The sequence below is a fragment of the Drosophila simulans genome, chromosome 3L (assembly GCF_016746395.2).
Source record: "Drosophila simulans strain w501 chromosome 3L, Prin_Dsim_3.1, whole genome shotgun sequence".
Lineage (NCBI taxonomy): Eukaryota > Metazoa > Arthropoda > Insecta > Diptera > Drosophilidae > Drosophila > Drosophila simulans.
The window spans coordinates 13033204-13057365 of NC_052522.2; the positions used below are offsets into that span (position 1 = coordinate 13033204).

Below are 24162 nucleotides of genomic sequence, written 5' to 3' on the forward strand. Positions count from 1 at the left end.
CCCCAGAAAAAAAGAGAGAACGCGCTCTGGTATGCCCCATAAAGTGGGGCAGCACGGCGATTACTATGCTGCGAACGCATTAAAATCAATTGATTGCGGTGGAAAATGTATAAGATATGTGAAAAATCCGGATCAGTAATTACAACAAAATCTGTAAATTAAATTGTTTAAAGTTGTCGCAAGCGAGTGGAGAACGGGCGTCTGAAATTGCTTAGCTTTTCTATTAAAAGTTCTCATTTCTCAGATAAAAAGTGTGCTTATGTCTATGAGTATAATTTGACAATCGCAAATCAACATCCTCGATAGTATAGTGGTTAGTATCCCCGCCTGTCACGCGGGAGACCGGGGTTCAATTCCCCGTCGGGGAGATGTGTATTAGTTTTTTTTTTTTGTTACTATTTCTTTTTAATAGTCAATTATTAGGCAATACCAAACCAATATTTTTCAAAAATAATAACAAAACCACCTCGACCACTAGTGGTCAATTCCCATTAAATTCCCCCAGGCATTAGACCCTAAAAAACGACTAAACTGTCAGAAAGTCGCGCCAACGCCCACTAAATAATGGAGAGCGGAAAAAAGTGCGTTTCGATTCAGTCAAGCCCAGAAATCTGCGCAAAACCGCAAAACAATAGCTACAGTGAGCGGAAAATCTATGTCAACCACCTACCCTGCAACAAAAACGACCAGCGGCCAGTGGACCACAAAAATCACGTTATTTCAATTTGAATGCCAAACAATCGCCGGGCGGGCACTACTATCAGAAATGGGTCTATCTCTGGCCTGGTTTGGCATTCTCCAAATGCCTTTTTGTGGGTTAACGCCCACGGCCAGAAATTTGAATAATCTGCTGCCGTAATATCGCCAATTTATCACTGGACCATTGGGCCCAATCCCAAAACCCGGAGCTCCGTTCGCCAACCCACCAGCTGGACGCATAAAACGAAAGCAAATGTGGGCAGTTCACATTTCACTTTCGTTTCGAATTCAGATTCGGAAGGGAAGAAAATCGGTGGGGAGCCAGCCGCTCACAGACGCCTCTGCTCTATCGCATTTTCCAATTTATCAATGGCAACACGGAGGCGCGCTGTTAATGAAGAATTATGTTCATAATTTCCAAATATATTGTCGCACATCTTCGCTTCTTCACTTCGAGCTGGCTGAGGATCGCATCGGATCGGATCGTTTGGGATGCGATCCGCTGATGATGGGGGCTGTCCGACACTTAAGTGTGTCAAAATGTTGTTGCTGCCATGTGGCATGCTGGCTCCGCCGCTGAGCCCCCGATGGAACCATCATCGTGTCAGTTACGGAGACACATTTCAAATATTTATGATGTTTGCTCGCTCTGACCGAACAACACACAATCCAAACACTCCAATCCGTGGCACTTCAGGGCCATCGATAACTCCATGTTTCATGGTTCACAGTTCAAAAAGTCATTTCAAGTTTCTTGTTACAGTTTCCAGTGAAAGTTTTCCCCTGGTTTCCCAATTTTTTCTCTTCGACTATTAATTTTCACTTAGTCAGCGTTCTTGGGAAAGTATTAAGTTTCCACTCAATCCTTTAAATCGAAACAGATGCCAAAACATTTTCATTTTGCCATTGGCAATGGTTTTTAAGTGGATTTAATTTGTTTCCGAGATTCCCCCGCATCTGTTTTTGCTTTTGTTGTCCGCTATTTTTAGGCTTTCAATTCTTTTTTTTTATTTTTCTGGTGGCTCTCTATCTAATTTAGTGTTCAGCTCGAATGATTTTTTTTTGGGGGTCGGCTCTAGTATATAGATTTAAGTGCTCATGAGAGAGCGGAAAATTTATGTGACAGCTTATTAAATTTATATGTTTGCTCTTCATTACAGATTATACCGGCAGAACGTCAGTGGGGCAGCGAGTGATTGGATACACATGTGTTAGCGGGTAAGTGCTCGGATGAATGGGCTTTGGCTATATCGATACGATTATATGTCGGATTAAAGAGCTTCGGAAACGGGGGCTTAGGTTAGTTCTTCATGATCTCACACATGTGTCAGTCTGTTTGGGAGCATTTTAGTCTATTTGCGAGGGATTTAAAAGCTATTGGGTGGGCAAAGATCTGGTAATCATAACTATGAGATGCGTAAAAAAATATACTAAAGTACACATTTTAAAATGCACTAAACTACTCCCTATAATTAAGACATAATCGCCTCTTAGTGGACCACGCGCTTTGCTTCAAAACGGGCTCCAAAGTGCCACTAAACGTGCCCTGGACTCGAACATAAACACAACGTTAACCCCATTCAATCCGTACTTAAATCAACTGAACCTCCACCCACCTGTCAACCGGACCGTTGGCACCTTCAGCCCAGCAGATAACTCAACTTGGCTCAGCTCGGGGCTCAACTTGGTGCAATCGCTGAATGCCAGCCAGCCCAAAACTGCAGCTGACTTGATGTGAAAATTCACACTATCCTCGCCGGACACAAAAAATGTAGAGCCGCGCATACGTCCCCAAAAATCGTTGGCGCTCTGGCACTTCATTAAATAGACGCCGTGGCGGCGCTTTTCCTCACAAAAACACAGCGAAAAAAAAAAATAACAAAATGAAGAAAAATCCAAATGGAAAAAATTCGTTGACGACCACACCCCCCACATTACTTGGGGGCTGAGCTCGGGAAACTTGCTTATTTTTCACACATGCGCGTCAACAAAAAATAAAAAACAAAACCGGCGAGAGGCAGAAATTTAAGCAACAAAATCGTTGCTTTTTTTTCTGCTTTACTCACATTGTTTATGATGACAATTTGGCGTTGTTGTTGTCGTCGACATGTGGCCATAAAGTTGTCGGTAAATAACAAACAGGCCTTTCCTCTCATCCAACTTTTTCCTTTAAAAATACCGAAACTGCCGACGACAACTTTTGGAGTATCCTTTGTAGTCTGTTGAGAGGATTCCGTCGCTGGAAGTCCTGGGGCTAAAAGCCACTCAGTCTAAAAGTATCTCATGGGTTGCAACCACAAATTAAGCGCATAGGCCTCACAATTGTGACGAAGCTCGGAATGGATAAAATACAAGTGAATATTTCGGTACTTACTTAAGAACTTTAATAACTTGCAAACGCTTCACTCCATGTATTTAAAAGAAATATTTTTTGCTTATTTAAAAACCAATTTAGCTACGTTGCTTAATATTCATCTGTACACATCTAAAAAAAATATTGCAAAATTAAAGCTTCGAGTAATAACATCGAAATTACTACCTGACATCATCATAAAAATAATCAAATATTTAACTTTGCTTTTTACAAAATTTGTTTTCGGCTGAGCTCACCTTAGACGTAATCCAAGCCTGCACTTGACTAAGTGGAATGAATTATAGCGGCGACCTTGAGGCGCTCGATTTCAGGTGGAAATAATTCCATAATTTGCCATGCTGATTACTTCCAGCCAAAAGCTGACAACGCAATTTGTTTTTCGAAAAATTCTTAACGTGTAATTGTCATGTTGTCGGGCAAACAATGGACTCACGAAAAGGCAGCCCGAAAAGCGCGCTCGCAGAAAAACAAACAAATCGGCCAAAAACCCAACTTGCGGCCCCACCCTAAAAAGCAAAAAGACGTCTATTGTTTGACTTTTTCCAACGGCTTCGGTCGCATAAATAACCAGAAATTAGCAGGCAAATAAGTCAAGTCGCATGTAAACTCGTTTTGGCATTGAAACACCTGCAAGGCAAGCGATTCTTTGCATATTCCAAGTGCTAAATCACCTGCCCGCCGCCAGACTGGAGGTAAAAGTTGAACTGGCTAATTTAAATTTATATACTGGAGATCTAAGCCGAGATGCGGCCCCCTGATTTATGCCCACCAGATTGTCACTGGCGATAGGGGAAATGATATACTATACGAGTATATAGGAAATGCGCATCGATGGGAATTGTATGCAAATGCCAGACGCACATAATGATGATGAGCCGCAGATAAAGATTTGGATGCTGGCATTGATGTAAGCAGAAGCACCTCGACAGGTGTAACAGCGCTCTTAAGAGATCTAACCAAGTGCCACTAGTTGAACGGATTTGTCATCCGGCTCTCCATCTGTATCGCATTCGGTTCGGTTTTTTTTTCGTAAGCTGGCTTCGATTGAAGGTAAACCGATGATGACGTATTGTTTGGGTCTTGTGACAAAAGGTGCTCGATTTCGGATTAGCTTGTGAGCTTAGTGGAGCTGAACTTACCTTGATATTGAACTCGGCTCGTTGCGGCGGAATCAATCAACCGAGTTGCAGGTAATTGGAGCTACGCAACAGCAGGGGACTCCGAGCGGCAGGCACGTCTAAATCACTTATAAAAAAGAAATTCATCTTCATAAAAACATAAAACACAGCGAAAAAGGGAAAACAAAAACAGACGCCGACCGACACATATAAAAACCGGCAGCCAGTTCCCCCAACAAACGAAAGAGCAAAACATCCAGCTGCGAGAGATAGTTTACTTGCGGTAATCACACCAAAACCAATGCCCCCACTACCCATCGTAAACACTTGAAAAAGTGTTGGAAATTTCTGTTGTACCACTGACAAGTGGATCGAAAGGTTTTCTGTAGGCCTCACTTGTCTCCCCTACCCATTTTTTTGGTTCGAAATTACATATAATGTGTGCCTGAGATTTCGATAGAGGCGTGAACCTGTTGAGATACTTTCAAAAGTCCAATCGTTGGATCATCTTCAGCAGACAAAAAAAAAAAAGAAAGAAAAGAATCGGAGAGAGAAGCATCATTTGTTAGAACCTGTCGATTTGGATTCAGTTGGCAGCTCATCGACCCTAATCGCGTTTGAAAGTTATAGCATCTACGAAAGCTATGCCACTGTTAATTGTCAGAGAGTTTCGACTTTCCTGAGCTGCCTTTTTTCTCTCACTCGGCTTTCTTTTGGCCAAGTTGGCTAATTGCCGTATTAACCTTTTGGCCCTGGCCCCCTGCGATGATGATGACGATGATAACCAAAGTCCGGCTGCGTGCTCGAGTTGTAACTGCGCCTCTGACTTTGACTTGGCTTATTTGCAAGTTGGATTTGATGACGGGCCCTGGACCAGTGAAAGTAATTAGTGGCTGGCCCGCCACTGGAAACTGGCCTTAGGGTGAAAGCCGAGCTTTTAATTGCGCAGCTGTCGCTGCTGTTGCCGCATAATCAATCAGCTGGTTGTGTAATTGGGGTCTTATGTGTACACACACGTAGGCACCAAAACGAAAGTGATCTGTTGGAAAATTCTGGTCAGGTCAGAGGTCAGAGAAAGGGTTGAACTTTAACACTGGAATTATAATGGTTAAGTGGCTGGAAACTTAAAGTTAGCTACGTCTCAGGGAGTATTATATTTGATAATTGCATAGGCTGACGGAAAATAAGGGATATAACCATGGAATAAGTATCCCTTGGAAATAATTATATATTCCACGATCAGCCCCATGCGGTCATAATTCCCAACCTATCCAAGTCATCCGGAATCCCAGAACAAAAAGCTCTCACGCTCCCTGTACCTTCAAAAGAACAATCTCCCCCACTTGGTTCCCATCCTTGGCGAGCAACCCATATCAACCCCCAGTGCACGGCATTCCGAAGTGTTTTCGAAAACTGTGCCAAAGATCTTTTACTGCGATCTTTCGCCTTTCCTCTCCCAAGTCGATTATATCGAGAAGTGACCCCATACCAACACACACACACTTGCGGATACAACCGATCTGGATCGGCGATCAGCAGCCGCGAAAAAGAAGAGTAAGTCAAGAAATGAACATCAAGCTGAGATGATTGTCATAATTAAGGATGCTGGATGTTGGATGTTGGCATCTGCCAGACGCATGGAGAAGAATGGTGCCGGGGGAGAATCTTCTGCAGCACTCGAGGCACTTGTAAAACCAACAGATAACCGTAAGAACGAGTTATTCTTTTTTTTCCTTTTTTACTGCCCGCTCTGCTCTGCTCTGCTTTTGATTCACAAAAGACCCGCGCACAGAAGACGAAGCTTCCGGTGCAGTTCAGGTTTCTCCTCATGTGAGCACCCCTCCCCGGCCAATTCTTCTGGCTCGTTTGGTTCAAGATCAGCCCCGCACATCTCATAATTGCAGCTAAGCAAAATTATATAGCCCAAGTCGAGTCGAGATCCAGATCAGCACACAGAGAGAAAAGAGCAGCATGTGTGTGGAGGGGTCTCAGCTTGTCTGTGCAAATATTTCCAGGCTATCGGTCTTTGGACTGGACGGACTCTCTGTCCTCCCTTCCAGCTGCAGTCCACAACAATTACCGGCCGACTTGCGGCAATCTCTGTGGCAGACCAAGGCCTGCGAGAGGGTTAACGCAAGAGGGTACCCTGGGATCAGGGGCAGCCGCAGGGGGGTTTGCCTCGCACTCGAGACAAATGTATATCATTCATCAAATTAAAAGTTCAACTGCATTGCAGCGTTTTGCCAGCCGGCCGGGCCTGACTTCTCAGCTCTGACTGCCTGTCTGCCAGCCGTGAGTTAAATTGATAAACGGGTGGCTTCGCAAGTTCTGGCAAAAGCGAATGGGTGATTGATATCGATATATCACAGTTAACCTCATTCTTTCCATTGCACATCCTCTTTTAGGTGCCTATAAATTTAAGACACAGTTCTTAAGCTTGTTATAAACAAGAATAGGCCTTAATATAAATAGCTGGATAAAAAACTGTACAAAATCTAAATCATTCTGCAATTTGGAATGCAAAAGTAAAGAGCCTAACTGAATAAGTATATATCTTTAAGATCCACAATGATTAGTTTAAATATTTCTCATATATTTAACTTATAAAGAGTTTCAGCTCTAGTTTTGCAGTTTTATAAACTTTAAAGTCAGCCCTCGTTTTCTGGCAGCCAGGCTGTCATCTTGAACATGCAACATGACCGCAGCTCTGAGGCAACAACTGTTGCCGCCGACTGTTGCTTTATTTTACAGCCCGTTCTGCGGCGTTCTCCCCTCTCTGTCACACCGCTATAGCCAACCTCTTTCTGCTGCCAATCATTGGCCGAGGCTTGCGCTGCTCATCTTTCGACTTCATTCACTCAAACATCAGCTGAAGTGGTTTCTCCTTAACCCTGCCACACTCCATCTGGGCCCCTCGTTTTCCACTTGTTGCCGCTCGCTCGAATGCAAGTTTTTATTTTTATTTTTATTTTTATTTTGCTCGAGTCTGGCAAAAATGCTTATTAAAAGGGCTTTTCAACTCGAATGGGTTTCTTTACGGAGCAACTTACACTTACACTCACACGTAGTTGGATTATTTTGTGGCCCTAGAACCAACTGGCTGCCCTTTGACCCCAGACCACCGCTGTGTCATGCTTATATCTGTATTTGAAAATAACATTTATGAGCTCAGGAAGGCTTAAGACTTTTTATTGGTTATTAGTTGTTGCCATTTCTGCTGCCAAGCTGTGTGTTTTGAGTCCGGGATTTATGTCTTGAATTTTCGGTTGCAAAGAGTTTGGAGCGGAAGGAAGGTCTTACGAAGCTTCATGTTGCAAAAGAAATCAGGGTTCCTAATAAGCTTAACACGTGCTGGTCATCCATTTCCAGTGACTTTGGTTTTATTTCCCCCACCCTGGAAGACTTTAATCTTTAATTGCTTTTCTGAGGGCTTTTGAGGGTGGCTATCCACGTCCAAGGATGTGCGTTTGTTTTGGCTTAGTTTGTGTTTACCCAAGCGATTTGGGAAGATCAAGGTAAAAAGAACAAAAAAGGCTGAGATTTGTGGATAATTTAGAGTAAAAATTCAGAACTGATACACGGTAACAGACACTTTCAAACTTAAATGAAGTTCGGGAGAAAATTAAGAAATCATATAAATTTAAAAAGACTTTAGTTTTTATGTTCAGCAGCCTAAGATGAAAAAGCTTTTAACTTTTGTTATGTCTTCACTCAGCGTTGGACACAAGAATTATGCCAAATTTTGGAACCTCCCCTTTGATTGCGGCCCATTAATCCGCAACCAGTTTCTGCATCTACATCTTTTTTGATTTCGAAGCCGGCAATCCGTGGGATGATTCATCGTCGGCAATTATCCCCAACATGGCAATTATGCAATTTTCCACCGATCCCGAGCACTTGTCGCACTTTAATGGCCAGTTGCCAGTGGCCATACGACCGTATCCGATGATTCACACGCCTTCCAGCCATTTAGATATGTAGCGAATTCCACATGCCTCGATGCCGATGCAGATCTACGACCAGAGCAGAAATCTTTGCACTTCAGACAATGGAAATCAAAAAGTCTCGACTGGTATCCGATAGCATTTGGCGACCGCACATGACTGACTCAAAGATGGAGATGTGAGATGCGAGAAGATGAAGATGAAGATGAAGATACATACCTGGAGGCGGTCGAGCGGACTTCAAACGAGTGCCGCCGTTCGCATAGCTACTTCAGCTAACTGTAATTGTATCTAACAGCTACGTTTGACAAGCCGGAGAAGCAGAACACCACAAAAAGCCATCCCAAGTTGCAATGGCAACGCGTCGCCCTGGAACTTGTCTGACTTTTTATGGGCAACACAACGACAACAACGGCATCAACGCGTGCTGGCAGCTTCCAGGCTATAGATTCTATAGACACCGTCTGTACCCCCAACTCTGAAACTCCGACTCCGACAACGTTGGCGGGGCCACCCAAAAATGGTCAACGTAGCGCCACTCGAAAGAGCGAACAAGCCCGACAGATACAGATAGTTCGAGCAACCAGCAGATACAACTTACCTCCGGCCTTGGACAGCACTTTGCTGGGTTAGATACATTTGGCCATCCAGATGCAGTTGGCCACGCCAAACTTCGATTTCTGCCGTTTGCCTTTGAATTATGGGTTGGAATCAAGATGAAACCATTATTTAAGCCTTAAAAAAGGGGGAGTGTCCTTAGAAAAAATAAACAAAGCCAAATTCTAGAGAACTTGAATGCAAAAAGTTGGGGGAATTGCAAACTAAAGAATGATTGAAGCTTTGCACAGAAAAAATATAAATGTTATTTGAAATATTTATTATTATATACTATGGAGTGGATTTTAGTGCAAAAATAGTTCATAGTTAGTTGGTTAGCATTGAAGTTTTTTTATTTTTATTGGCATACATTTTCCTATATCTTTTGGCCTAGCTATGTTGGAAACGAGGACAATTTTCGATATCGATTCTTTCTCTGTACGTAAAAATAATACATGAAAATAACTAGGAACAACCCTGTGGACTTGAGGGAACTATAAAGTGGAAAACTGAAATGGTAAAGGAGAAGGAACTCGAAAAGGAGCGGAATCGGGAGTGGAGTGAAGTCAGAGTCAGAGTGAGGGATAAAGTCAGTTTGGGGAGCCAAGTCAACACGACAACACTTGGCAGGCCGACAACAGCCCGGGGGAAATTCTGTAGGATGGGCGACGGACTCCATCGAGCGTCAATTGAGTGGCAAACTGGAGCTGGAGGAGCTCTACATCCTGTCGCCCGAACACTCTCCACTATTCCACTATTGTCAGAGTAAATAATAACTTGTGTGTATGGTGTCGGGGCCAAAATGGAGCAGGATGGCCACGGAAATCCTAGCTGTGTTCGCTCTTCCTGCCCCATCGATGGCAGATGGCAAATGTAAATGCAAAGATAGTCGAACTTTAACTTCGATTCACGCTCCGGCTGATAGACTTTCATCAGTCGGATATTTGTAACCATCGAATGCAGTCAACTCGAACCACAGAGTCAAGCACATAATGTTAAGCCCTCAAAAAACACAAACTTTCTGCCAGAATTTGTCAGCGGAACAGGCAGGAAAAAAGGAAAGGACTGGGGAAAAATGTTTTATGAAAGGGAATTTTGTATGAAAGTAACTGAAACCAGGAACGAGGACCCAGCCAGAAACTCTGGCAGTTAAGTGCAAATTATTGGTTCGGAATTAGTAGAGCGAGAGAGCCGAGAGCAGGCGAGATGCAGATATAGAACAGGGGAGATACAGCCAAGCTTTTGTGGTTGCATTTGCTAATGGAAAACTGTGCTGGCCCTTTTCCATTTCCCCGCTCGTTCGTTTTTTTTGGTTTGGCCCCCTTTTCTGCAGTGAACCTAAACGTGGCAAATAAAAGGGAAAAATTTGCATGGCCCTGCAGATAAATTTTCAACACTTCGCAACCAGTTATTCCCAGAAAACCCCGGAGTAAACATTTTGCACCCAGCCGTCATTTGATTACTCAATGCGAACTGCGAACTGCGTTTGCGAATGCAGCAGGATCGTATGTAAACACTCTTATTAAATTTCCGACTCGATGGAACAATATTTATGTGGAATCGACTTTATCATAGAGTGTTTCAATTTCCGAACAGCCCGAATGGCTAAGCGCCTTAAGAGTTGTAAATAAAATCAATTGATTTCTTATTTATAAAGCGAATTCGAGAACTGCCACCTACTAAGCCCTTGGCAAACATGACAAAAGAAGCCGACTCAGATCCCGAGCCGGAACAAGTAAACAAGCCCATAAATAAATTATTTGCTTAGGAGCACTCGGCAGAAGTCAGCGTCAGCAGTGGGAAAGAATCAGGAGTCGGAAGTCAGAACTAGGCCTTATTTTAGCAACTGGGGGAGGTGTGCAAATATATATACATATATAAATACCCACAGCCCCATATATATATTTATTTTTTCGTGTTTCCGCTTAGTAAACACAACTGAAATGACAAAAAGGCAGCGATGTCTTGACCAACTGGAGTCCCACTCTGCCCCTGCCCCCTGGAAACATTATCAAGGCAAACAGCGGCATAATGGAGGACCAGCCTAAGGACTAAAAAAAGTGAGACGAGCTCGGGAACTATTACGCTGTGTGTGGTCTCCTCGACGGGAATGGGCTGGGGGAATAGGGCTGGGTCATTGTGATAAATAAGTAAATAGCCGGAGACAGGCTCAGACCTCAGATCGATTTATGCAAAGCTCCCCTCCTCACCCCCCTTGGAGCAAACAGCGCTTTTAGTGACATTAAGGGGCGTGGTCCTAAATGTTTAATGGCCTGCAAATAAAAGTTATGCCATCGCATCCAGGATGGCAGGCTGCGGACATTAACGAAGCGGAAGATTATATCGGGCAAAAAACACGCGGAGGAAATGGAAATCCGCTGATAAGCCCCAACTCATTTGAGGCTTAGCGGTAATAGTAAGGGTATAATTAGCCCAAATCACATATGACTGGCAGAAGTAACGAATGCTGTTCTACACTTCACAAAGATATATACTTGAATGGTATTGAATTATAATAGGAGAAATACTCTGCTAAAAACTACCAAGCTAAGCTGATTTACTACCTTTTGCTAATTTTAAGAATATGCAAAGACCTAAGATACATTCAAACGCAAAAGATGCAAATTAGCAATGCTGTTTGGCACCTGAAAAGGTTCAAAGTTAAAATTAATCATTGTTTAACGACAAGCGCACCTTTGGATTTTTAAGATTATGCATGAATTCTGTGGAAAGAGCGCTAGGTGAAACCAGAAATTTATAAAGATTAAACTTTGTGTCTTTATATATAAATAGAGATCGTTATGTCATCGCTTCGCACAAACATCAGCAGCCAATTAACCTTAGCAATAAGTTTGTATAAAAAAAATTTACTTTGCTTATCAAGGGAAACATTCCAGCGTGTTTAAATATATAGATGCATGTTTACACAGATTCATATGGAGGATTTGCATTTGCTGCCGATCTGTAATTACGCTAAACGTTATGCGCATTTATTTCCCATTGATTTTGCATTTTAAATTTCGTTCGTGATTTTATTTGTGAGCTCCCAATGAAATAGATTGTTGTGTTGGAAATGTGGAGCATAAATTTATATAGTTCAAAGTTGATTACTCGACATGATTTCGTTTAAATATGCAAATCTGGTGCTTGATAAACTTTAATATGCAGCCGGTCAAAGAGCCAAAAACTAGTTTATGGTCAACGCATTTTTTTTCGGATGCATAATTCGCTCGAAATAGCTGACCAAATGACTTTTTATTCGGCTCACTCATTTCGAGCTCATAACAAATGAGAGCAAGATAGGGGTGGCTGCGATTTTGGTTCACCCTAATGAGGCCCAAAAAAGGCGGATTTGGTCAGTCTCGAATGTTTTTTTCGCAGATACTTTACGCTGTCGTTCGATTTCAGTATTTATTTGTGTGCGAGCATTTCTCTCGGTTGCATTGACCCAATTTGTTTATTTATTGAAATTGCTTTTATGGGTGAGCCGAGACACAGTGTCTACCTCGCTTTCGTCCCCCAATGGTATCTCTTCAATCTGCAGTCATTTTCTGGCCTCTGCACACCCGACTTCAATTATTATTTATCGATTCCAACTCAATTTGTCAAATATATATACATATTTTGCTCTGCTCTCCAGTGAGCCAGTGTTATAATTTGGCATTCGATCCAATGCATGATTCATGGAGGCTTAGATTCCATCTAAAACTTGCTCCACATCAAATGAGGTTAGTAATGTCCAAGCGTCCAAGACTTCGAGGACACTCGCGTGGAAATTAAATTATAAATTTACACAGATTTATTCTGGCAAAGTCCTCTGGGCATGATTCTGGCCGCTTGGCCAAATCTCCGAACACCACCCACCCACAAATCGGTATAAATGACTTTAGTGCCTGGGGGCGTTGAATGTTGGATGTTGGATAACGTGTATGGAGTGCTACTTTGTGGATCCAAAAACGTGCAGCTCCCTTCGCCCCGCCCCTTGACATTGTCACCTCAGACTGTCTGTTGTTGTAATTGCTTAGTCTAATTTATGCCAGCGGACGGAGCAAAGTCAATGTCGTTGTACGTACTGGGCAAAATGAAACCGAAATGGAAAAGCGACCAAAACGAAAATAAACACACCAACGAACACTGGGCACCCAGACGACAGCGACATGGAAAAGCGTTTATCTAAGCAAAATGTTACCGAAGTCCGTAATTACAATTTATTGCAGGTAATTATGTAATTTTCGTGACGGATTTTGTTGTTTAGAGTTTCAACGAGGGGAGACAAGCTAAGTGCGTGCGTACACAGCGAGAAATAATTGAAGATTTTCATCTTAAAATGCTTCAGCTAATCATTGATCAAAAATAACACTATTACTTTTTAGTAAGTTGCTTGGATATACTTTTTTGGTACAAAAATAAAAATGTATCGTAAACAATATACATTGGTTACATTACTCGACGATTATTATTTTCTGTGTTCGAAAGTACATATTTAATCACCTTACCTCGCTCGATGCGTACCTACTTTAAATGAGTTTTCGGATCGGAAAACTTGGACGTCTGATTTTTAGGAGCCCCTTGCATGTGGCATGCAACGTTGATTGCCGTTGACCATGGCTGGAAATCTTGGCTGGAGTTGCTAGCTCAATGAAGCTGGGTTCGGAAAAATCGAATTTTTGAAATTTAAAAGCTGGAATCGTTTGCCCATTTTTTGCCCATGTTTGCCCACCAATTAGTTTTTTTTGCCCACGTCCAGTTTTTGAGATATGAATTTTCGAACAAGTTCGAAAATTTTCGAAGATCAAAAATTTCACTTTTTTCAAAATTTTTTTTTTTTAATCGCAATAACTTCGTTTGCCCACGTTTGCCCACCCTTTAGAATTTTGAAATTTTCGAAAATTTTCGAAGATCAAAAATTTCACTTTTCTCAATTTTTTTTTTTTAAATCGCAATAACATCGTTTGCCCACGTTTGCCCACCCTTTAGAATTTTGAAAAAATTTATACTTTAGAAAATATAAGACATTCAAGTTTACCTCGGACTACTTTGCCTAACCTTTAAAATTAGTTTATTTCGTTTGCCCACCCTTTAAAATTACATTTTAACGTTTGCCCACCCTTCGAAATTAGTTTTTTTCGTTTGCCCACTCTTAAAAATAAAAAATTTCGATTGCCCACCTCTTAAAACTAAATAATTTCGATTGCCCATCCTTTAAAAATAGTTTATTTCGTTTGCCCACCCTTTAAAATTAGTTTTTAACGTTTGCCCACCCTTCGAAATTAGTTTATAATGTTTGCCCCTCGTTTAAACTTAGTTTTTTCGTTAGCCCACCTCTTTAAAATAAATATTTTCAGTTAAAAACGTTTGCCCACCCCTTAAAAATGTTTTTTTCGATTTTCCACCTGTTGGGTCATGCAGCCGCCAAAACTGTGCAGTAGACTAATTTCATACTTGTTAATATTTAAGCCAAATTATCAGTAGCATGCCCATAGTGCAAACCGCTGCTCTCGCGTGCATTTATCTGTACGGCGCTCATTCCTTTGTTGTTGTTAGCTACCTACGCTAAGCTTGGGCGCAGCATTCTCGGCTGCCTGCCCGCCAGTTGCACTTTCTTCGCGTTTCGGAAAAGACCAACCTTACCATTGTCGCTATCGTAAATTATCGCTATTTCGCAAAATAAAACTGTCGTAATAAAACAAACTTTCTTCGGTGTTTTATTATTCTCAACAGCTATTGAAAAAGCTCAATAGCTAAACACCACCTATAAAACCAAATTTGTACACATATATGTATGTAAATAAATATATATAATAAATATATATATATACAAAAAACTATATGTATGTTCATCAACACTTGCATGAAATTTATCAATGATTAAGAAAATTTTATAAAATGTAAGCGAATGATTACCAATATATAAATATTAAAGAAAAAACCATGTAACGGGTTTCGATCTCCGTATGTATGTCATCATAATCATATAAGTGCTTCTGTCCGCCGATCCTTAAAGTTATTACATACATATGTAAAAATTTGGTTTTATAGGTGGAAAATCGAAAAAAACATTTTTAAGGGGTGGGCAAACGTTTTTAACTGAAAATATTTATTTTAAAGAGGTGGGCTAACGAAAAAACTAAGTTTAAACGAGGGGCAAACATTATAAACAAATTTTAAGGGGTGGGCAAACGTTAAAAACTAATTTTAAAGGGTGGGCAAACGAAATAAACTATTTTTAAAGGATGGGCAATCGAAATTATTTAGTTTTAAGAGGTGGGCAATCGAAATTTTTTATTTTTAAGAGTGGGCAAACGAAAAAAACTAATTTCGAAGGGTGGGCAAACGTTAAAAACTAATTTTAAAGGGTGGGCAAACGAAATAAACTATTTTTAAAGGATGGGCAATCGAAATTATTTAGTTTTAAGAGGTGGGCAATCGAAATTTTTTATTTTTAAGAGTGGGCAAACGAAAAAAACTAATTTCGAAGGGTGGGCAAACGTTAAAAACTAATTTTAAAGGGTGGGCAAACGAAATAAACTATTTTTAAAGGATGGGCAATCGAAATTATTTAGTTTTAAGAGGTGGGCAATCGAAATTTTTTATTTTTAAGAGTGGGCAAACGAAAAAAACTAATTTCGAAGGGTGGGCAAACGTTAAAATGTAATTTTAAAGGGTGGGCAAACGAAATAAACTAATTTTAAAGGTTAGGCAAAGTAGTCCGAGGTAAACTTGAATGTCTTATATTTTCTAAAGTATAAATTTTTTCAAAATTCTAAAGGGTGGGCAAACGTGGGCAAACGATGTTATTGCGATTTAAAAAAAAAAAATTGAGAAAAGTGAAATTTTTGATCTTCGAAAATTTTCGAAAATTTCAAAATTCTAAAGGGTGGGCAAACGTGGGCAAACGAAGTTATTGCGATTAAAAAAAAAAAATTTTGAAAAAAGTGAAATTTTTTATCTTCGAAAATTTTCGAACTTGTTCGAAAATTCATATCTCAAAAACTGGACGTGGGCAAAAAAAACTAATTGGTGGGCAAACATGGGCAAAAAATGGGCAAACGATTCCAGCTTTTAAATTTCAAAAATTCGATTTTTCCGAACCCAGCTTCTTTGAGCTGGAGTTGCTCCTTGTTTTTGCTGGCTCGCAAGTGGTTTTGATTTCTTGTATGCTCGGTCAGCTCGTTGTTATTTCCTGTCCGAGGTTGGAAAATGGACATACGCCATGAGGATGCAGCGAGATGACTGATTTTCCAGCCGTTTATTCTAACCCCTTTAAGATGTTCTCGTTTGGAGCTGAGACACGCACTTCCTGCTGGGATTAACAAGGATTGCGCGATAAGTCAATCGATGAAGCATTGTGGGAAAGAATCTTCGATAGGAGTTGGAATAAAAAACACTGCACAAATACTTCTTGAAATCTAGTAACAAGATTTCACTTTCATAAATTTCCCATAACCAATAGCGTAAAGCTCTTCACTCATGCTACCCCGTTTTTTGAGTTCCCGCCAATTAAAAACCCAAAGCTATCTAAATCACATTAGACCCGAAGAATGAAAGAGAGAAATCCCTGTTCAAACCGCTTCCGTTGAAAATTGAAATTGAAATTTAATTTGCGAAGCGAGCTGGCGAAAAAAAGCGCCAGCTCATCAACGGCGGCATTAGTTTGCACATATTCAAATCAGTTTTTTATTTGCCGAACAAAGGCTGCGAAAGAAACGGGGAAAATCGTTAAAATAAAAACAGTTGAAGAGGTGTTGGGCAAGCGGCGGCAAGGCAGGAAATACGTTTGGCCAACTAAACAGGGAAAATGCCGTGGAGAAAAACTGGAAATCATTGTGTGCCCCGCACCCACCCCCTCCTGCGGCATCATTAACATATATTTGAAAACGCAGAGGAATTCCGCTCTGGCCCTCGGTCGGCGGGCTTAGTGGGTCCTCATGAAAATTTGTAAGTATGTTGGACTTGTCACTTGCACACTTCATGACCATATTTGTCACATTTGCGCCATGTTCGCGTGGCCAAGGAGCCCGCGGGGTTACCAGCCAGGGGTCCAGCACTGGGTCCGCATCCTGCAGCCCCCAATCCCCCAGCTCCCGTTCCATGGCTCTTCCCTCGACGGGCAAATCAGATGCGCAACTAACGAGCAACAACCACGACAACGACAACGACGACGACATGGAAATTCGTTCGCTCTGCGTTTTGCCATTCCGAGTGACCGCGGGGTAGCATGGGGCATGATGAAACTGAAACGTACGAAATTTAGAGACCACAAAATAAGCAATAAAAATATTAACTCAAGGATCAAACTAAAAGTTATTATAGCTGGCAAGCATAGTCCATTGAAATACGTTTTGTACGCTCAAAAACCAGCTCCACCATCTATTCAATAAGCTAAGTTTCAAATTGATGCGACTCATTTAATATTAACAAATGACATTTGTGCATAATGATAGGATGTTTCACATTCGACAGTCAGTTAAGTTGAAGCATTCACAACTTGCTTTTATTGTTCTGCCGGCTGCGACTCCAACTGCTCTCGACTGCTGATGCTGATGCTTTCTGCGGTTGCCGCAGACGCCTTCTGGCCATATTTGTATGAATAAATGCGTATTTAAGCACATACTTACAACACTTGCCATGTATGGAGCCCGAGCCCGAGCCCGATAGCCAGGAGCCCAAAAGACAAGGGACACAGGCTGGTCCAGGAGAAAAGGATCGGGAGTCGGGGGAATTGTCGTTCGGGTGGCTTCCAGACAAGGGACAGTTTCCCAGTGGCAATAGGCAAGCCCCGGCATTTTGCATTTTCCCTTGTATGCTCCTTGCCATTTCCCCACATTTTCACATATATACATATATATTTTTTTTATGCTTCGGCCAAGGCTCACATTTGCTTTATGGTGCCTCACCTCTGTGGCTCCTTTTGCAGCATATTAAATTGCGGAAATATTTCACTTGCGAAAACAGTTGCACAGCCAAATTGCAGAGCAAACAATTTATTAATTAAGAGCGAACAATTTGTTAAACGCTTTTTTACCACCGATTGGGAACCTATTCATATGCAAAATTGCTGTTTGAGTAATTGAATATTAAATAATTATCTAGAGTTTATCTAGTCGAATTCGGTCGGGAATTAACGTAGGAACACATTAAGTAAAAAAAATCTAATTAATGCATGATTTTAAATGTAATCAAGTGTTTCGAGAAATATATGGAAAATCAATACCATCGAACCATTAAGGCAGATGTATAAATAAATAATTAAAATTGAAATTATAAAAGAAAATTGCTGGGAAAAAAAATGGATCGCGCAAAAAATATGGATATTATGTAAAAAGTGAGTGTCCCCAGAGCGATTTTACTCGGAAAGCATTTAAATGAATATTTTAAGCAAATCATAAATTGCCGACATACAAACCTCTTTGCCATATTATTAACAATTTACGATGCCGCTGCAGCTGGATTAAATAATTTATGGTTTTTTGCACATTTCTCTCGTTGCAGGCGGCCCTCCATCAACAATATGTTTGACAACAAGTTCCGGCATTGGAATTGAATTTAATAAAATAAATTAAGCCACCAGGCAGTCGGAGTGGGTCAAAAGCACACAGTTTGAATTGTTAATGAGCGGCGGCAAAAAGTGTTAAATGCTGATGACGCTGCGCCTCTGCCGACGCCGCAGTCGCTGCTGATTCAACGGTGCTGAAAAGTCAATTAAAGGTAATCAAATCGAAACTGATTGCATTACAACACCGGCGACAATAATTTTAATTCGCATTGATGTCGTCACTTATTCCATTTCATTTTCTGCTAAATCCAACAATTAATTGGGCACAGCTCCCTGTCAATCCTAAGCCTCTCTCCATCCCCCTCGGCATTTTCCAGCCCCACCTGCGTTTCTGCTGTCGCATTGCGGTTTTAAACGCGCCGCCTGACGAGTTTGCGCGGTTTTTGTCGCCGCTGCGTTTTTTCACCGTTTCGTTGCGAGTTTTTTGGTTTCGGATTCAGTTTGGTTTTTTAGCAAATGCATTGATATTTGAGGATTACGGTTAGGATTTGTTATGTTAAGGGGCTTATGAATTAAGCCTTATCATACAAATAGTAAACCAGACTGTGCACCAACTGTGTTGATTGTAATTGGATACGAAAAAATGAATAAAAAACGATATTTATATGAGCTATCAATATTTCAATCTATTGCATATATCAATAATGCATATGAGATGGAAAAATTACATAATTTAAAACTTAAATGTATAGTTATGGACTAAACGGTTTCTTAGTTATTCCTTGATTCCTTAAGTCTGCTCCCATTTATTTTTTAATTCCTCCAAGTAATCAAATACAAGTTTTCCAAACTTTTACCCAACCACTGGGACTTTGACTGCGCAAATTACGTGCCTTTTTGGGGTTAACCAGAACTACTTAAATCCAGCGGCAGCAGCAGCAACATATGCACACTAATTGCAAGTTGTTAATGTTGGCAAAACAGAGCGAGCGGGCAACTCAATTGAAAATCGTTGGCGACTGTGAAAACTTGGCAAAGTAATATAAATCACCCAAGGGATCAGGAGAATGACCCGGGGAGAACTCGAACTCGAACCCAAGAACTTGGGCTGAATGGTCGCCGGTTTAATGACGCAAGTAATTGCAACAGCAACCGGCAACTGGCAACTGGCAACTTGCAACTGGGAAGTTGCAACAAGATCTCAAAACTGCAAGGGGGCTGCACTTAATGAAAATCAAACAAAACAAGCTGCGCGCAGCAACAATAACTCAAAGTCGGTCAACTGTGCAGGGGAAAAGTCTGTTGATTTTGCCCTCCCCGTTTTCGGAAAAGCAATAATTGATAAACGAACATGGGCGAACAGATGTACAAGTGTTCAAATGAATGAATCAAGCTCAATGACGATGATATAGAAGACATGCGAGCCAAATCAATTGATTTATGCAGCTGCACTTGCCTTTGAGGATGGCATTTCGTTCGCATTTAATTGAAAGCAGTAATTAAATTAATGACTCGCCGTCCGGCGAAAAGTCTGGTTTTAATTAAGTCAAGGAATGACGGGTTCGCAGATCTAACTAGACAACAGTAGACACTCTGGCATGTGCAACATAATTGTCACGCAATTCTCCTTCTTCGCTTGCCCAGGCCAATGCACTCACTCATTCAATTCAGAATGCGGAAGTTAAAATGTATTTTTTGTATGGCAACTTGCAAACGCGCTAAAAAAGTAAATACTGAGCCATGGCAACGCGTTTAAAACAGCCCCTGAAACGCGCTCATCGAATTTAGCTGACAAAGCCGCTCCAGAACGTGACTTTTGTGTTGACTTACAATACACTACAGATATCACTGAATATATGATAAGTTATTATGGCGTGTTTAGGTGTATCATTAAATATTGAGTGCTTAGGTTTTAGTCCTTAAATATCGACTTTTCTTTTTTTGTATAACAAAGGAAAATACGTTCCCTCTTTTATGATTTCCTCACCATATTTCTAGATAATTTATTCTTAAGAAATCTTATGGGAATTCACCCCTTTGGGTTTTCTTAAAAATGTTAAATGATTTAATCAAATCTGCCATTTTATTGCATTCCTCAGCGACCAAGTATTTTTGCGCTCCGCGTCTTCCTCCACATAAATACATATATCATTCCTCTGGCCGTCTTCAGCTTATGTATTCATAATTAAATTAATTAAATTCTTGCGCTTCAATTAAAATCTTATTAAGTTTCCGTATGCCTAGCCACCGTGCCCCTTCTTTCCAGCCAACGCGATTCCCTTTGAAACAATGGGGGAAAACTGAAAAATTGCCGAGAATGGTGGCGAATGAGAGATGAGATGAGCGGCGGCGGACAAAGAGGAAAAAGCGGGAAATGAAAAACTTCTTACAAAGCTTACTTATTCACACATCACACAGGCAACTGCAGACTTTTCACTCGCAAATACTTTTCCTGTCTCCAGCACACACAGACGCACACGTTAAGCATTATTCACCGGCCAGGAAAAAATGAGGAAAAATATCGTCCTGCTGCCCCTGTTGGTCCTTTTTTGGGTGCTGCCAGCCAGTACGGGATGCCAAAAACAAACAGGACGAAGAAAAATGCTTGCCGACCATGTGGTTCACTTGATGTTGCTGCTGCTGCTGCTGTTGCAGTGTTGCAGAGTTGCTGCTGCTGCTGCTGCCGTTGCACATATTGCTGCTGCATTCTTCGCATAAATTTCGCCATCGCACTTAACTCATGTCTCGGGGTCTCTCTTTAAATGAGTCTGGTTAGCTCTCGCCATTCTTGCACTGAGAGAAAACCCGGGTACGCTAGATTGTCACAAATAAGAAATTTTGCATTCAAGCTAGAAGCTCATACCTATTAGCTCATGATGATTGCTACTTAGACAGTATGACAATATATGTTATGTAGTGATATCGTAAGAAGTGCTTATCATTTCTTCTATATGTGTTTTGTGGTGGAATATATAATTATATTATATTATTTTTCTTTGTGTAGTTATCTACTTCTCGTTCCCGCTCGCTTTGAGCACGGAGCATAAACAATGGTGCTGCTTAAAGCAAAAAACCACGCTGCCCCTTGCCACACACTCCGTGCCCCTTCCCATTCAGACCCCCCTCACCATCGCCTTCAGCCACGTAGAGTTCTGCACACATGTGTCGCTGTCCCGCTGCACCCACCGCCCACCAAAACCCACCTCCCAACGGCCTTGCCTCATGTTAAATTCACCGGGGAACGCAGCGCCGATGGGGGAAGGGGAAGAGCACGGGGCAGTAGGCAAAAAGTTGAGACTTATTTTATACTTTTTTGTACTTCATGGCCGTACAATGTTGAGCGTGGAAATTTAAAAGCTAATGCAAACAATATGGAACATTTTAAATGCACAGTGGAATGAAGAGCGAATTACTAGTGCGCCAAATCTCAACTCCTATCTCTCGTTGAACCAAAAAAAAAGTAACCAATTTTGCCAAAAAGCAATGTAATATTTAACTTTCACTAAAGCTAGCGGTTTTCCACTAATATATTATTTACAAATTTGAAATTACCTTGATACTCCTGCCACACTGTGTTCGTTTTTTCGTAGGACAGCGGCCGAGTAAATCACCGCAACTGTGAAACTAAATTTCCAGGGCACTAAATTTACGCACAGCCAACTAAACCCGAGCGAAACTGAAAGAGCAGCCAGGACCCCAGTTAACCCCAAACCGAGTGGAGCAGTGTAAGCTGCCCGCTTAGATCCTTGTCTCGCTCTTCTACTCCGGCTGTCTCTTTCCCTTTCCCTTTGCTATATCCTTGCCGTGCAATTTTCACCATTTTGTGGTGCACTTTGCGCCCGTCCGCGATTTTGCAAAAGATTTATGGGCCACGACATGGAAGCGGAAGCGCTGCTGTCCAGGCCACTAAGTCCAGCTGCAGGTATGCACCAAACACCACCCACCATCCATGACCTAAGCACCACCAACCACCCAACTTCCTTCTGCTTCTGTTGAGTCAGCAACAAAGGGGTGGAGGGGGGAAGGCATTGTCGCGAATAGTCCTTTCCTAATGCCTGTCAGCAAATGCCGTTGTAAGGAGCTCAAGCCCCAAGTCCTTTTTACAGCGGAAAATGTTAGAAACAATGCCGAAAATTGTTGACAATTCAGAGGATAATTATAAATTAATTTAAAACTAATGTACAATAATAAATATTTTAACATAATTTAAAATTTAAGATTCCTTTTCACCAAGGATATCAATGAGATTAACAATAGGAGTACAGAATTTTTCTCAAGTGCATTCATTTTCGTCCTTATCAAGTTGGCTCGTTTTCATTTAGCGCCCTTTACCTTTTCACTATTTAATGCTTAATTTAAATACAAATCCGATCTGCTTGCTGACTTTTGTCGATAAGCGGCAGCAGAAATGATGGCCAAATTTGGCCAACTTTATCCCATCTAATGGAGAAAAGAAACGAAAGCGGCAGCAGAAAAAATCATTTTGCCTTGGCAATGCCAATTTAATTTGCTTTGGCTTAGAAGCTCGGCAAACTTTTCGGCACTTGAAATGAGAGTTTGGTCAAAAGGATCCTGGGTTCTAGAGTTACGAGGCTTCCTAATGGTCCTAAGTCCTGTGCACACATCAGTATGAAAATGGGGGTGGTGATGGCAGTGGATTGAGATCCATTAAATAACCTCTGCTACTAATATAATATATAAGAGTTTTCTATAATAAACTATACGTAGATTTTTTTCTTTTCACAAAATCCTATCGAATCATACTTCCACTGTCTTTAAAGTAATTAAAGTTTCTTACATTTTTAACCTATTACATTGTAAAAATGCATCTGCCAACTGGCTGCTTATTCTTGAACTCACTGATATCGAACCATTTTATTTGCTCCGTCTCTAGTCTGCCCAAAGTGCTCCTTAAACCCACCATTTTCTGGCAACCTCAGTGAACCACCTCCTTCTTCCTTCCAACTCCACTCCACTCCATACACAGAATTTATGTCTCAACTTGCCTAAGCCATGTTTGTAGTAAAACCTCCACTATCGCGCCTTAATTTTAAAGCCCTCGACGCTAAATGGTCTGCCGGAACCTAGAAACCGAGTCCAAAGCCCCCTTTTTTTGTGGGTCTTCCCGCCATCTGCATTCGCTGGCAAAGTTTATGTTCGACATGCTGTAATGGCGCCATATGCGCGTTTATCAAAAAAAAGAAAGGGCACACCCCACTCTGCTCTAGATTCCTGAATAAGTCTGGGATATATGGGTTAGTTTTCCGCTTGCCGTATAAATTTGTTTAAGACATATAGCAAGGATCAATAGCTCGGGATTTATTGTCTGCCACATATAACTTTGTCTTGGCTTTAAACTCCCAGACACGGAAGTGCTAAAAGGGCGGGCACTGCTGGATGGCAAGGTCGATGGGCGAAACTTTTTTACCTACTTTCGGCTGTCGCCGCTTTCTGGGCAGAAAGCCAAGGGAGAAAAGCCACGGCAAACGAGATGGCTAGGAAATTATGGCTAAAATGGCGACGTCGTCTGGGGCCGAGGAGAAAACCTCCACGACGACGTCGTCTTGCGGTCGTTTATATGTAAAATATTTGGTTTACTTTATGACTGCTTTGGGTATTACTCTTTACTTTCTTGCAGTGCCAATTCTCGCTCGTTCTCTTCGTCTTTCGGCCAACTTTTTGGCCAGGCTGTAAAAACAAACAGCGATGCGGGCAACGGCGATGGAGGTGCTAGGAATTATGCCATAAAAGCATCGTCGTAGTTCCAACTTTGCCAAATTCTTGGCTTGTCGTCGACATCATCCTCTTTGTCATCCTCCGGTTTTTCCCAACCACCGCGGTCTTCAACGCCGTCGCCGTCGCCTAGTCTCAATGTTCAAGGGGGCCATAAAATACTTTTTGAATCCGAAGCGCCGCATTGCTCCTGTTGTTTGG

General features: G+C 41.4%; 1 protein-coding gene and 1 non-coding gene across 2 annotated transcripts in view; both read left to right on the top strand.

The window, feature by feature from the left end:
- LOC27206295 (protein slit) overlaps positions 1-24162 on the top strand; it is a 53593-nt gene that overhangs the window by 20429 nt on the left and 9002 nt on the right. The window contains exons 3-4 of the mRNA XM_044922771.1: positions 1860-1917; positions 18225-18440. The gene's annotated coding sequence lies outside the window, so the exon portion shown is untranslated. The remainder of the gene's footprint in view (positions 1-1859; positions 1918-18224; positions 18441-24162) is intronic.
- On the top strand, positions 297-368 carry Trnad-guc. Its single transcript has one exon. It is a non-coding gene; the product is annotated as a tRNA-Asp (tRNA).